Source organism: Protopterus annectens, chromosome 17.part0 (assembly GCF_019279795.1).
Source record: "Protopterus annectens isolate FY-2018-M chromosome 17.part0, PAN1.0, whole genome shotgun sequence".
NCBI classification, from domain to species: Eukaryota; Metazoa; Chordata; order Ceratodontiformes; family Protopteridae; genus Protopterus; species Protopterus annectens.
In genome coordinates this window covers 8,802,339-8,814,511 of record NC_056751.1, presented here as the reverse complement: position 1 = coordinate 8,814,511, position 12,173 = coordinate 8,802,339, and the positions used below count along the sequence as shown (strand labels likewise).

Here is a 12,173-nt window from a genome sequence, read left to right as displayed (position 1 = left end):
AATTATCCAGTGTCTACTTATTTAGCAGTTGATTTAATTTTGTCCACAAATTATAAGAAGTAGTGGTTCTAGTTGTTCTTTCCTTTAGTGACGATAGCTCTAGATGTCAAACTTCGGTTGCAATGTTAAGAAGTTCTTTTACTGTTGGAGTTGATTCACTTTTCCAATTTTTGGTGATTGAGGTATTGAATAAAAGTAATGATTTACTTAATGTAAAATTCTCATTGAATAGGGCCTGTAAAAAAAGAATTAACATAATTCCAAAATGGTTTAATGACGGTACATTCATAAATTATATGTTCCCAATCTGCTTTGATGTTCAACTTACATCTCGAACATGCAACATACTTTTTAGACATTGCACATTTGTATTAGATGGAGTCTAGCCCTCACCTTGTATGCAGTAGCAGAAGTGTTGCTTTGGCTGGTGAAGTAAAAGTTGATCTGAAGTATTTGTCTAACTTTGGTCTTCAACCTGTGGGTTCCCGCATCGGTATAGGATCCAACTCAGCCACATATCCAGCATCTGATCCAAGCTCAAAGCTCCTCCCGTTACCCATAATGCTCCCATAGTGCTCCCGTCTCCTTCGTCCCTTCAGATCTTGTTTGCAGTGTCCACATCATGATCCAAGCTCTCTGCGATAAATGTTTGTGGTAAGTGCTGTTTTTGGTGTAAATCTCTCCTTTTTTCTCTCTACCTGCCTTTCTCTACCTTCTACCTCCCCTTCACTTTTCCCATTAGCAAAAAAAAAAACTCTCTGTCTCTCTTCTTTCCCCTTGCATGTGTGGTCTGTGTGATTGAGAGTGTGCTGGGCCTGAGGTTGGGACATGTCTGATACTCCCAAACATGGCTTCAGAAAATGTACAGAGTGTGGCCATAAGCTCTCCCCAGCCGATGGCCCCACTCTGTGCATAGTGTGTCTTGGGGTAGCCCATCTCCAAACCTCCTGCGCCATCTGTGCTGGGTTTAATCCCCATGCACCTAAAGACAGGAGAGACAAACTCATTATAAAGGCCTTCTTCCCTCTTCGGGGACTCAAATCCCTGTGCCTCTGGCTTCTGCCCCTGCCTCCTCCCCGGCCTCAGGGATTCAGACTCCTGCTAAGAGGGTCAGGGATGGAGACAAAGCATCTAAAAAGGATAGGCTAAAGAAGCGATCCCCAAAGGCTAGATTGGCTCCAAGACTGGAGTCTCACCGGCTCCATTCCCCTCAGTTTCTCCTCACCACCCCTCCAGGCCAGTGTCAGTTGCCTCTATCTCCCGCTCCACTCGTAGCCTTAGCAAAGTGGAGATGGATAGGATGATGTGGAAGTTCATCCACACCCAGATACAGATGGGAGTCTTGTCTGCCCCCTCTCCCTCCAGAGCAGGAAGCACGCTGCCCTTTTCCACCCTGATCACTCTTTCTCCGATCCAGCCTTGGTTTTGGAGCCCTTGGATCTGAGGACTCTCGGTGTCAAGGAGTCGGTGCTGATGGTACCTTGGTACCTCGATGCCAGCCATGACCATGAGCAGGTCAAATCTGACTGTCTCAGATCTGACAAGCTCTCAGAGCCATAGCCTCTGTGTCAGATCCAAGGGGTTGGTGTCAGCTCTGTGTGTGTCGAAGCAGAGCCTTCCCCTTGGTTTCTTGGCACCTGGAGGTTTGGCACTGACTCCCTCGTCGGGTCAGAGGGTGATGGCTCCTATTGTCCTTTCTCAGGATGTCCGTTCCCCTTCAGCTTTCGATGTGGTGGAGAGGATTCTCCCGATTTCTTCGAGACCCTTGACCATCTCATTTTTGGAGTCCGCCTCGACTCTGTCTGTTTGTGGTGTGGTTCTCGCCATTCTGCCATGTCAGGGACAGCCTGCCGACATTTTGCCTCAGGACGCTTCCGCTTGGGAACAGCAAGATGTTGGCAAATCCTCCCCAGAGATCCCCACTGAGGAGATCCCTCACAAACATACATGCAAAAGGAGGCACTTAGACACCCCGCCAGAGTCTCTCACTGAAGACACTGATTTGGAGGAAGGGGAAGGTTCCCCCCAGTCAACCCCCAAATATGTCTCCTTCAGAGACATCATGGAACTCCTTCGCCAGTATGTGGGGTTGTCTGCCCATAAACCTACCTCGGACAAATCAGTGTTCTGCAAGGCATTTGGCGCAGGACCCTCTACTTCCTGGGTGTCCCCTCCCATAGATCCCTTAGTGCTCTCATTACATATCAGGTGTGGAAGGAACCGGACATGATGGATCCCATTCCAAACATACGGATAAAGTTTTGAGCCCCCCCAGACAGATTATATTGGAATAAGGGATCCCCCATTGATGTCATGGTGGTGGCCGCTGCCACTAGAAAGGAGCTCACTCAAGAGAGCTCTATGGTCCACCATCCTGAACCGTGAGTCAAGGGCGATAGACCTTTTCGGGAAGCGGGTGTACGCTTCAGAGACCGCTGAATTACATGGCACATGTGATTCGGCTGCAGCAAGATCTAGTTAAGGAGATCACTGAGTCGAGCATGGAGTCCATGTCGTCAGAGGACAAGAAGAGTTTCTCTGCTCGTTTTACCATTCTAAAATCAGTTGCGAATACCTCTATGCATTTCCTCTCCCATGCAACCAAAGGAGCCACCAGGGCAGCTGCTACAGGCGTTGCCATCAGGCAACATGCCTAGCTCTGGCTCTGTCAGTTTTCGGAACCTTTCAAGACGTCATTTACCAATGCCCTTTATGATGGTTCTTCCCTGTTTGGGAAGTCGGTATGTGAGACTTTAGTTCAGAGTGAGAAAGATGGGAAGACTCTGCCATCGGGATCTGCTTCTCAGACCCTCAACGATCCTTCTCTAGGAATCAGTGAGGGACCAAGAAGATGTGGTTTTAGAAATCTCAGAATTTTCCCTGAGACACTTAGGACTCACCTTCCCCCAGGGGCAGAGGGGGATTAGAAGGGGTCCAAGAAATTACGGGTCTCGAGAACCTTTCTCACACAGACCTGCTTAGCAACCGTGAAGGGTTGCCCGACTGCTCGTCTCTGGAGGCAGTCGCGGGACATCTTTTGTTGCACCTAATGGAGTGGGAGTCCATCACAAAAGATCGTTGGGTGTTGCAAATTATAACCAGAGGCTGTTCAGTCCCCTTCCTTGAGACACCTCCACCACCCAAACACCTCCCGGACGTTCCGCCTGTGCACATTCAGGATGCAGCACTGGAAATCATAAAGCTGCTAAGAAAGCAAGTTATCCAGCCCATCCCCCTAGACCATTCTGAATCAGGTATTTATTCCAGGTTCTTTTGGGTGCCAAAGAAAATGGGGAACCTAAGACCCATTTTGGATTTATCCACCTTGAACCTGTCTGTGGCCAAGGCAAAATTACAGATGGTCACCTTTCAGGCTATCCTGCCCTTCTTGCAGGAGAATGATTGGATGTGCTCGATCGACCTCCAGGATACATACTATCATATCAAGATGGTCAGACACTCCCAGAGGTTTCTCCACTTCCAGCTAGGGGCCAATCATTATCATTTCAGAGCACTCCCCTTTGGTCTCACCACAACCCCCCAGGGTGTTTGCCAAAGTGATGTCAGTAATAGCGGCTCACCTGAGACTCCAGGGGATTCAGCTATTTCCCTACCTGGACAATTGACTCCTCGCTGCCCCTTCCAGGCATCAACTTTGTCAAGCGAGGGATTCTTTTCTTCTTTTAGCCCAGAGGTTAGGCGTTACCATCAATCTCAACAAATCATCTCTGACTCCAATCCAAACATTAGACTTCACCGGGGCGTGATTAGACACAATTCTAACTTGAGTGTTTTTTACTCCAGACAGACTATGCAGTCTGAAGCTAAATGTTCTTTGCATTCTTCAAACTCAGTCTCTGATAGCGGAAACAGTATTAAGGGCTTTGGGGTCCATGGCAGCCACGCTCAGTCTCTTTCCCTTGGCGGATCTTCACATGCGGATCCTTCAGTGGACCATTTCAATACAATGGTCCCTATTAGAACTTTTGTTGACTCACCCTGTCTGAATCTCTCGACTGTGTATGGACTCTCTTCAGTGGTGGATTCATTCCTCTGACCTGGTTCGGGGATGTCCTTTTCTCCCACCATTTTCGATGGCCACAGTGACTATGGACGCCTCCCAGCTGGGGAGGGGCACTGCTCGGGAAGGACAGTTCAAGGCATGTGGTCCTCCAACGAGACCAGTTTGCATGTCAACATCCTGGAGATAAGGGTCATGCTTCTAGTGTTGCAGGCTCTCCATTCCCATCTTCCTTCAGGAACAATTGCTATCCAGACAGACAATATGTTGGTGGTCTGGTACATCAACAAATGGGGAACCAGATCATATCCCCTGTGCCGCGAGGCCATGAGAGTATGGGAATGGATGATCTCCACTGGCCGATTTCTGGTGATAACGCACATTCTGGGGAGGTCCAACATTCTATTGGACAGGCTCAGCAGATCTATTCTGATGCCTCACGAGTGGTCTCTGAATCCTTCAGTAGCGGAACAGATCTTTCACAAGATGGGTCAGCCTTGCTGCGATCTATTCGCCTCTCCCTCCAATGCGAAATGCAGTGAGTTCTTTGCTCTGAATCCCCCTCAGGGGGAAGCCCCAGAGAAGCTTTGATTCATGCTTGGCTCCCCGTTCTTCTATATGCTTATCCTCCTTTTCCCTTAATATCCAAATTTCTTCAGAAAGCTCTCAAGCTGGGGAGCTTAGTTATTCTCATTGCCCCATTCTGGCCTCACCAAGTCTAGTTTCCCTCTCTAAGGTTTCATCTGGTGGCTCCACCATGGACGTTGAATCAGGTTCCAGATCTCATCTCTCATCCCTCAGGGATTCCCCATCCAGACCTGGACAGTCTAAAACTCACTGCTTGGCTGCTCCAGTTCCCATGATAGTCAGGACTCCTGGATTATCCTCTCCCGTCAAAAGAATTTTGGTGATGGCTTATAAGTCTTCCACCAGAAAAGTGTACTCCAGCAAATGGAAATGTTTTTCTATATGGGCATCTCAGCATCCATTAGATCATTTCACGGCTCCAGTTTCTGCAGTGTTAGAATTTTTAACTTGAATTTTTCAACAAGGTGCCAGTTTTTCTACAGTCAAAGTTCAACTTGCTGCAATCTGTAATTGTCATGTGGGAGATAATATAGCTTCCTTAACATCTTCAAAGCATTGTAAGGCCTTCCTTAAAGGTACTTTTCTTCTTCAACCCCCAGTAAAGGACCCTACACCACCATGGCATTTTACCGTAGTACTTCAGGCCTTAGTTTTGCCTCCCTTTGAACCTGCAGCTTCAGTGGATATTCAATTTCTATCCTGCAAGACTGCCTTTCTGGTTGCCATTACCTCCGCCAGGAGAGTTTTGGAACTTTAAACTCTATCGATTAAACCCCTTATATGATTTTTCATAAGGACAGGGTGTCTTTGCATACTAATTCATCTTTTCTACCTAAAGAAGCTTCAGAGGCCAGCATTAATCAGATAATTAACCTCCCGTTTTTCTTTCCAAATTTTCAAAACAAAGGAGAATACAAATTGCATTTACTAGGCGTGCACAGACAGTTACGTTTCTACTTGCACAGAACAAAAATCTTTCAGAAATCTGACCAATTGTTCATTTCTTACTCTAAACCCTTTTTAGGGAAACCAATCTTTAAAGTTACCATCACCCGTTGGATTTCTCAATGTATCATTTGGGCGTATTCAGCCAGGGGGATCCCCCCCAATTCAGGTGAAAGCGCATTCCGCCAGGTCTATGGCCACGTCAGCAGCTTTTTGGTTCAGAGTTTCATTAGATGATATTTGTTCTGCGGCCACTTGGTCCTCATCCCATACCTTCATCTCACATTATAAATTGGACATTGTATCCAGGAACAGGGCATCCTTTGGCTCCACTCTGCTCTGGAATATCCTTTCATGAGGGCCTCCCAGGTGTCTAGTAGCTGGGGACTCTGTCCCACAGGTTGAAGACCAAATGAAGACAACTACTTCAGATAAAGAAGTTATGTACGCACCATAACGTTCCATCCGAGTAGTTGTTCTTCATTTGTCTTCAGCCATCCCTCCCTCCTTCTCCCGAACTTGTCTGAAGTGTTGGTGTCTCCTAAGAATAATGGAGGTGGTCACTGTAAGGTTGCCTGTTATCCTTATCCTTGTTGTTGGTTTCTCATATGGATAAGTCTCTTGTGGGTCGGGTGATGGTTTTGGATTGGGCAGCAAACTCAATCTGAAGGGAGGAAGGAGGCAGGAGCATTTGGGTAAGGGGAGGAGCTTTGAGCTTTGATCAGATGCTGGATATGCGTCCGAGTTGGATCCGATACGGATGTGGTGAGGCAACTGTTACATTAAATAATGGCCTGAACAGTATAGTAAGATTTATCAAAGGGAACTGTAAGTCCAAAATGCTAGTCTACATGGCTTTATGCACTGAATGTAGTGCATATTATATAGGAAAAACTGAAAGGACATTTAAGGACAGTATTTATGAACACTTATACGATATTAGGACCCACAAGGAAACAAGTGCTTTGTATAAGCACAGTGTATCTTGTTCTCCTTTTTTAGGATTTAAATTTGGTATAATTGACGTAGTCAAAAAGGATTTTTTTGGTGGAAGGGGTGACATGAAAAATGCTTTATTGTACAAGGAACTGTTATGGCAGCTAGGTTCAAATCTAACACCCCACCAGGTCTCAATGATTATATTAGTATAAAATCTGTATTACACAAAAAAGCTGAAAATGTGTAATTAGTTTGAGTTATATTTTAAAAGTGACTTTACAACGTGGAAATTGCATAAATGTGTTTAAATTTACTCATTTAAACTATTAATATGACATTTAGTTTTTCACATGATATGTTAAAATAGGAAAGTTAATGGTGAATAGGTGTGTCACTTTAAATTTTAATTAGGTGTATTTGTTGATCGAGGTTTGATGTATAAAAGCTGTTTTTGGTACCAGTGCTTTTATCTGATGAAGTCTAACCATCTCTGCCGTATCTGTCGTATTTTGTGGAAATATAAAGAAGTTTTGTACCTACGGTTGTGTCCTGGACTTTATTTTATTCTACTTGGTTTGGTTTTGGTTTTATTTTTTCCAATGTTTATTAAAAACATCTGTATATTTCTTTACATCTCTAGAATAACTCATACACATCCTAACTATATTTTCATCTTGTTTGTGGCTCTGAGTGTGCATTTGAGGTTCTGAAAAATAAGGTTTTATTTGTAGTTTCAGAAATATCAAAGATACAGTTAAAATCTCCATCAAATATTGCCTATTGTTGCCTTTATAATTATTGGAAATGAAATCCAAGTGTTTTTAACCCTTCCTGTTCCACTGTCTGGGAACTGGTCTAGACTGGCTAGGGTCCATATTCTGTTATTATATTTAACTATTACTAATGCCATAAGGCCTTCTTTATCTTCATACTTATAAATGATTTCTGGGTTAATCACATTTATTTTCTATAAAATTGTTACCCCATTTGTCTTTGTCTTGTAAGTGGATTGTGCCAATATCATGTATTCCGTAGGATTCCATTTGTAATTGTCATTTGTTTTGAAATTAGTTTCTTGAAGGAAGACAATTTGTGCTTTGTACAATTTGTGCTTTGTTCAGTTTTAAATATTTCAGTAGATTTGATCTCTTGCTAGGATTGTTTAAGCCATTGGTATTTAAAGATAATAAAGCTAAATCCATCTTAGGTTATTTAGACTATGTATTTTTTTGTTTTATTCTGACTATTAAACATTTTCCTCTGATAACTATAAAGTATATGTTTGAGCTTTTAAAGGAAATTATCAGTTTTATACTTTGAGTGTTTACCAGTAAAGTAATGTTTTGGTCAGGCATACTAAAATGTTTTTGTGAAATAAATTTAAATTAATAAATGTTAACAAAACTAAGATACGCACTAGTCATGGAATGAAAATAATTCCTAATCTGATGGATAAACCTAGGTCCATCAGATTACCACTCATACCTTGACAATCCAGAACATCTGAGCTATAGTATTATTGTAGATAAGACAGAATTCTAATACAATATAAATGTCTACTTATTGTATAAGCAATTAATATTTACATGAAAGATAGATGACAAGCAATTCAGTCATAGAAAAGTAGGATGTATCATATATAAAACCTCAGTAAAAGATTATAGCACACAGTTATTTAACATATTCACCTTATTGATGAAGTCTTTCAAAACTTATTACTTAATATAAATAGATGGTAATAATATTTATGCCTAATGTTTATAATACAATGTATTTTACTAGATATATCAGATGTTATATTTCATTGTTTACCAGCATTTAAGTAATCACTTTGTTTGTTGCTAACTTACTTAAAGCATCAAGTTTGTTTTATGTAAACGTTGATGAAAGTTAGTGCATTTTAATTATCAGTGCATCCCTCTTCCCCCCCATTTCCTACACATAACGATTTTCATATCTGTCATTTCTTAGTATAAAATGAGTGAAATTTTAGATTAAAAAAAAATTCACTAAATGCAAATGTGATTGTTACATTCTGTGACATTCCTAGTTCAGGCTTCTATTGTGTCCCTTGAACACCAGACACCTGCAACAACTGGAGAGGCTGCAAAAAGTACCTCACAAATAGGATCCTAGGCCTTAAGCACTTGTCCTATATAGACAGACTCAAAAAACTCCAACTATTCTCTGTCTCATATAGCCTACTTAGAGACAATCTCTGCTGGACTTACAAAGCCATGTCTGACCCAGCTCTGTTAGAAATGCTACATCTAAAGAAATCCCAATCCCTCTGCACTACATGCTCCAGAGACCTCAACCTCATTACCACAATCAACAGAACAAGCTGAAGGGACAAGTTCATAGCCCAGAGACTGCCCATGCTATGGAATAGACTTCCCATGCATGTCAAGCAGAGTGCCTCACTAGCCCTCTTCAAGATTAATCTTGATGAGTGGATGGGAAATAGAAAATTCACCCCGGGGATCACTCCAGTGGCTCTACCTAACAGAGGCACTGGGAACTAAGGTCAGGTGGCAAGATGCCAGGGTAATCCTATGGGCTAGGCTTGTAAAGGCTCCAGGGCCATTAGCCTAGTACACACCTATGAACCTATGAACCTATGTATATTCAGGACATTAGTTTCACCCAGTCTTGCAAACAGTGGTCATGCATCTCCCTGGTAAAAACTGGATGTTCATCGTGTTACACTGCTGCAGTCATTACACTTGGGGTTATCCTGCTGTCAGGCGGTCCCGCAGTCGGCCAGAGTTCCAAAGTCTTGGTCCGGCATCGGTTGCTGTCGCTTCTTCCCTGACGTCAGTGCACCAGGGGTATATAAGATGCATCTGACGTCATTTTCTTCAGTCTTTCTTGCCTTGCGGTGCCCGAAGCAAAAGCAGTTCGCAAGTGCCGGTCGGCCAACTCCTGAGATTTTCGAAGTCGAATTTCAGATCCGAAGTCTTCAATAAAGGTAAGTACCCCATTGGGGAAACTTTTTTCTTGCCTCAGACCGATGTCAGAAAAAAGTTAATAATTGTATTTCTTGTGGGAAGCAAATACCTCATAAGGACTTCCACTCTTACTGTATTCCATGCCTAGGCCCTGATCACGACGTCACTAGTTGTCGGTTTTGTGCTAGATTCAACAAACGCACTATAACACGACGTTTTGATTTTGCTTTGCACTACTTTGGCCGAAGGTTCAATTATACTATGCCGTCAGATCAACCGACGACCGCAATTCTGAAAAAACGCAAAGACAAGGATAAAGGCAGGCATCCGAGGTCCAAAACCAACAAAGCCTCTTCTAGGCCAGTCGCCAGTTCTCAGTGAGGCGCTTTTGCAGCCCTTGACACCCGCTACCTCAGAGCCACAGGCCGCCTCCGACGCCCATGTGGAGACAACTAGGCCACTGGAAACTCAAGGTATTGGGCCTACGGAAACTAATCCCTCAGATGGGTCGGAGCCGCTGAGCAGGCATCGGCTACTGAGGGTGTTTTCAGACCTTCACAACTTACCATTAAAGCAACAGCCAAGACAAAAACACCATTAAAGACAAAGATGCAAGTACAGCATTCTCCTGGGCAGTCCTCCATGCCTAAGAAACAGATGCTTAAAGTGGCCAAAGACCTCATTACTCTAATCAGGGATTCCCATCCCCCTCCTGAGAAAAGGCCTAGGCAGGATACAGACTATGATTCCTCTGATCAGGTTTCCATTTCCTCTGATTCCTCTTCAGACCAGGGATACTCTCTTCCCCCCTATGAGAACTCTGATGCTGAAGAATCTATCCCTTCAGCCTCTCCTCCTGAGGATTATTCTTTTGGGGAAACTTTACATACCATGAGGGAGCATTTCCATTGGGAAAGTCAGGATTATTCAGAATCCAAGAAAATGCTCAGGGACTTCCTTTTATTGCCTCAGCACAGGCCCCTGGCTATTCCGCCTGTGTTAGATATTGTGGATGATGTGTTCTCTGAATCCAGCTTATCTCCTGATTCTTTGCCCCCCGCACCAGCCAAGCCAGATAGGTATTATAGAGTCCCTGACTCTCACAAGTTTCTGTATAAGAACTTTTCTGCTGATCCAGAAACTATTTCCCAGGGTCCCAAAGGGGTTAAGGCTTCCATTGCAAAAAATCCAGTCCCCTCTGACAGAGATTCTAGAGCATTGGATAAATGGGGGAAGAAAGTTTACACTTCTGCAACTTTAGCAGTAAGGGCTTTAAATTGCCAGTTTCACATGCTTAAGTACCAACAATATTTAATGGCTCAGTTAAAACAGAAAATGCTTGCAAGCTCAGAAGCTCCTGACTATAAAGAAATGCAGGATTTATTGCATGCAGTTGAACAGGTGGGAAAACATACTCTGCAATGTGGTTTTGATTCTTTAGAGGCCTCTTGTAGAGCCGCAGTTACAGGTTCTGTGATTCGAAGACATGCTTGGTTAAAAGAACAGAGTTTACCTGATCATGTTAAGGCAAAATTATTGGATGCTCCTTTACAGCATGATACCTTGTTTGGTGTTAAGGCAGAAGAGGTGTTAAAGAAAATGGAGGATAAAGCTAAATCTATGCAAACAGTCAAAGATTTCTTACAGGTACAGCCACCTCGATTTAGCAGAAATTGGCCTACAAAGAATTGGTCCTTTCCAGTGTCAGACAGGCCATAGAGAGGCAGATACAGACGCCCAAGAGGCAGATCCCAACCCCAAGGCTCTAACAGACAACAGTGGGGTACTTCAACCCCAAAAGGAGGTGAGGACAAGTCTCAACCTTACAGGAAACAGTCCCAATGACTTCCCCCTTCGTACGCCAAGCAGTTCCCTTTTGGCAGCCCCCTTAGGGGGAAAACTAGCACTTTTTTCTCAAAATTGGCAAACAATCACCCAAGACAAATGGGTTCTGAATATTGTGTCTCAAGGTTACAGGTTCCACTTTCACACGGTGCCAAACCTGCCACAAAATCAATGGGCAGAGGCTCAAAAACAAATTTCAGCCCTCATGGACATGAGAGCTATTCAAAAAGTACCACAGCAGGAACAAGGACAAGGATTTTACTCAAGACTCTTCCTAGTCCCCAGAAAGGACAAAACCTGGAGACCCATAGTAGACCTTTCAACATTAAATACTTACCTGGATGTTTCGAAATTCAAAATGTTGACACTACAGCAGCTTCTTCCCATGCTGGGCAAGAAGGCTTGGCTTGTTACTCTGGACCTCAAAGAGGCATACCTGCATGTCCCTATCAGACAAAATTGCAGAAGATACCTCAGATTCAAAGCTGGTACAACGCACTACCAATTCTCTGCACTGCCCTTTGGCTTATCTACTGCACCCAGGGTCTTTACAAAGTGCCTGGCACCAGTAATTGCATTTTGCAGACAAAAATGAATTCAAATATATCCATACCTGGACGACTGCCTCATTCAAGCAGAGACAAAGGACATTCTTCTAAAGCATCTGGTGTTTGTAAAAAGGTTGCTAATTTCTCTAGGGTACGCAGTAAACGAAAAGAAGTCAAAACTAGTACCCTCACAACAGATTATATTCCTGGGTGCCAGCTTAAATACAACGGCCCAGATGGTTTATCTCACGCCAGACAAACAAGGACAACTGACTCAATATTTTCAATTACTGGCAAAAAAGTCCCATCTCCCTGCAAGAAAAATTCTGCAGGCCC

General features: G+C 43.5%; 1 protein-coding gene across 1 annotated transcript in view; it reads left to right on the top strand.

The window, feature by feature from the left end:
• The window catches only part of LOC122791839 (PH and SEC7 domain-containing protein 3-like), a 2,374,133-nt gene that overhangs the window by 749,836 nt on the left and 1,612,124 nt on the right, over window positions 1-12,173 (top strand). The gene's annotated exons all lie outside the window — the stretch shown is intronic.